Source organism: Pinus tabuliformis, chromosome 8, assembly GCF_031772625.1.
Source record: "Pinus tabuliformis cultivar Carrire ecotype Pingquan chromosome 8, CPIR1, whole genome shotgun sequence".
NCBI lineage: Eukaryota > Viridiplantae > Streptophyta > Pinopsida > Pinales > Pinaceae > Pinus > Pinus tabuliformis.
The window spans coordinates 15,375,496-15,379,220 of record NC_142294.1 but is presented as its reverse complement, the minus strand read 5'-3'; the positions used below and the strand labels follow the sequence as shown (position 1 = coordinate 15,379,220).

General features: G+C 37.3%; 1 pseudogene; it reads left to right on the top strand.

Annotated features, from left to right (window-relative positions):
- The first annotated feature begins 1,465 nt into the window (after positions 1 to 1,465).
- LOC149233929 (protein SUPPRESSOR OF PHYA-105 1 pseudogene) lies at positions 1,466 to 1,813 on the top strand (annotated as a pseudogene).
- Positions 1,814 to 3,725: the final 1,912 nt, after the last annotated feature.

Below are 3,725 nucleotides of genomic sequence, written 5' to 3'. Positions count from 1 at the left end.
TTTTCTTTGTCGGAAAAGGGGTCGTATTAGTCAAGGTCATTCCACCAGCACATTGATGCAAATGGTATTGTGACTGTATCTGCTAGAGGCAAAGCAACGAATACTGGTGATTGGTATCGTAATCCTCTGCCATCTCATAATCAACCGTGGTACTTGGGGATTGAAGCTCCGTCAAGCTCATATTACCCGCCTGTTACTAGTGATCTCAGTCCTTATTGTTATTTATCTCCATATGTGCAAGATCCAATATCTTCAAACACTTGTATTACTTCTCAGGAGGATTGGTCCTTGGCTTCAATTTCCCATTCTCCAAATACCGATAACACAAGTAGCCTTGATTGTCCAATTCAGAGTGACAGTTCCAATTTCTATACATGGTGTCAAAGCGAGCACACACAGGAGAATCCGTTTGAAGACAAGGTCAATATCGCCCTTTCTGAACATGGACATCCAGATTCTGGGCAATAGACAGCAGGAAAATCGACACAAGATATCTCAAATCTCTCTTTTCAAAAAGACTTGAAGTCAAAAGTATATGGGCCTCCTTCTAGCCAACTGCAACAATCAGTTGAATTAGCGGATCCAAAATCTGGACAAACGACATCTTGTCCAGCTAATTCACAAGGGACGGCATCTTTTCCAGCTAATTCACAAGCGTATATTTCCACTGCCAATCCAATAAGTCTAGGCATTGATTCTCTCCTAAGTTATCATTCACCAACTTTTATTAATGATTTTCATGAATCAAGAAACCCAACAGTTTTGTCTCCACCGACGTTTTTTGAGATACTGCAGCCAATCATAGCCAATTTATTCCAGTTTTGGATATTTTATCCTCGGACTACCACCCGCCTACGCCTAAAAGACTATTTCCTTTGTCTTCAAGGGAGAATACGCCTATTGTTTCAAATGCACAGCTTGTAAAAAGATCAACAAGACCTATTAATTTAGGATTAAACTCACTGCTTCATCCCTCTTTAATGGATTTTACAATTTCTGAGCCAGAGTTTTTAAAAGATTCGTCAGAATATCAGAAGTTAGAGGTTTGTCAGTTACCAACTCTCTATTTCAATGAAACTGCAGCAGTTGAATTTTCTCAAGGTTTTTCTGCGACTGATGATGGTTCCCCTTCAAAAAGTACAATAATAACAAACGAGTATCTTGTAAAAAAGATGGAGTTTCCTATATCAAATATTGGAGATGCATCAAAGCCTGAGATGTCCTCTATTTCTAGCAATTTAAGGAGCACTCAAAAGGTTTGACATCCATGAGATTTTCTCAATCTTAACAGGTAAAGTGTTCTGAGATGATGCACAATAAGCTGCAAAACTTATTGAAGAATTTGAAACAAGATTTTAGGTCTGAACTGAAGGAAAGGGATGAAAGGATTTGTCTCTACAAGAGACTGTGGAGTGATGCTAAAGCAGCAGTGGATTCCATGTTGTTTTAGATGAAACTGATCAAAATGGAGTTTGAAATGGAGAAGCTAAAGATGAGAAACAGAGAAACGCTGGAATTTAGCAATAGAGAGAGTGAAATTTCTGCATCTACAGATAACACACTCAAGTTGTGGGATTTTACAAAAGCCAATCCTTCTGGGTTATCCAATAATGCTTATACTCTGACCTATACTGGTCATACCAATGAGAAGATTGTTGTGGGGTTTTCTATCATGGATGGATATATTGCATGTGGTTCAGAGATCAATTCTGTTTTTGCCTACTACAAATCTCTTCCTATGCCTATGGGATCACATAGATTTGGATTTGAAGACCCTATATCTAGTCAAGGAATGGAAGATGATAGTGGTTAGTTTGTTTCAAGTGTATACTGGAGAAGGAAATCAAAAATAATGGTGACTGCAAATTCCACTGGCAATATTCAGTTGATAAGAATTTTGGGTTGAAGTTATGTTTTTGAAATTACACAGCAGTTTCGTAGTGCGCTACGAAACTGCTGTAGGTTTTGTTTTTGAACGCCGACATACAGTTTGATATGATGATCGGAAAATTTTCAAAGGAAATGTCTAAGGGACATTTAGGAGACAACATGAGGCTAGCATAGCCATTCAGATAATGACAAGTGTACCTTTTTGTAAAGGTGAAATGTTTTGTCTTAAGTTAAAGCTTTGATAAAGGTACTTTATGACCGGTCATTAGGGTTTGGAAGGAATTGCGTACAAGGAGTTTTGGTCTGCACACCTGTTCATCAACGAAGCATCCAACACATCAAGAAACATGATAGTGCTCATCATTTTTGGGATGTTAAAGAGCTGGAGACAGGCTGCTGCATTTTCGAATAAATGGAGCAGCATATCAAAGACCGACAAACAGGGGCCTATGTTTAAGGATAACAGAAAAGATGTGTCATGGAAAACAAACATGGAGCATTAAAGGTTCATTACAGCTATCTCAGCCAAACTCCAGATGTCATAGAATGAAAAGGATTGAAGATCAAGGCTGTTATGGAGTTTAAGTCCTATTTAATTTAGAAGTCTAGAAGATTTAGTGGAATTAGAATTTTAATTGTTTTATGATTCCAGCGCTGTCAATTAGTAATCAGTTGTAATTATTAGTTAGTTAAAAGTTAGTAGGTGTCATCATAGGCAATCATCGAGCTCCCCTCATGCTGGAGGAGGAAGCTCGAATGAGATAGAATAAGCACTTTATAAATAGCTGAAACAGAGATAGACAAAGGGTTGGATGTTTTGGAGAAGTCTGTTTTTGGTTTATGTATAAACAAGTTTCAGTAATGCAAATGACTGTGTTTTCTTCTCAGGATTCACAATGCATCTTTTTGTTCAAATGTGTGATGGTATTCTTTCTTTAAGGTTCTTTTACAGTTTGGTTAATGCATAATCACTCAGAACTCATGAATCATGCTCTGACTTCCTGTATGCCTTGACAAACTGTGGTTTCAAAGTTATGTTTGAACATATAGATGTAAAGTGCCCTGATTTCTATGAAAAGACAGTGTTTGTGTTTGCTGAGATATGAGAGACTCCATAAGCCCAATGGGAATCAATTCAATGTTGTCCAGCCAGCTTATTTTTCATGTGTCTTATAAGAGTTAGCCATCTTTTCTTGTCATTAGTCAATATTCATAATCTGTGAGAGAGCCCTCTCAGACTAAGGAGGCTAAGCCTTAGTCCAAAGCCTAGTTTGAAATAGTTACACAGAATCTTGCTGATTGGCAGCCTTCAGTGCTTGATTTTGTGATAACATGTTGTAAATGAAACTCATGATGCGAACAAAAGAAATGTTAATCATGATTCCATAGAGTCTAATGTTGGACCAAAGACCCACCATATTCCAAAAATTTATATGAGGAAGTTTGATGGCAAGGATCCGGCAACATGGATATTACAGATGGAGAAATTTTTTGATCTCAATAATGTGCAAAACACACAAAAGGTACGTATGGCAACTTTATATTTGGAACCAAATCAGTTTGTATGGTATCAATGGCTTTGCTCTCATAAACAATTTATCACTTGGGCAATTTTTACGGAAGAATTGATAGCACATTATGAGGATACAAAAAGCAACACTTTTTTTAGCCAATTGATAAGTCTCAAACAAAAGGGGTCAATAATGGAGCACATTGAGGAGTTCCAAAAATTGAACATAACGGTAAAATATATTCCAGAGGAGCATAGGATTGATGTGTTCATAGGGTCTTTAAAGGATAATATCCAACATGATATTCGCATTTGGGAACCTGAT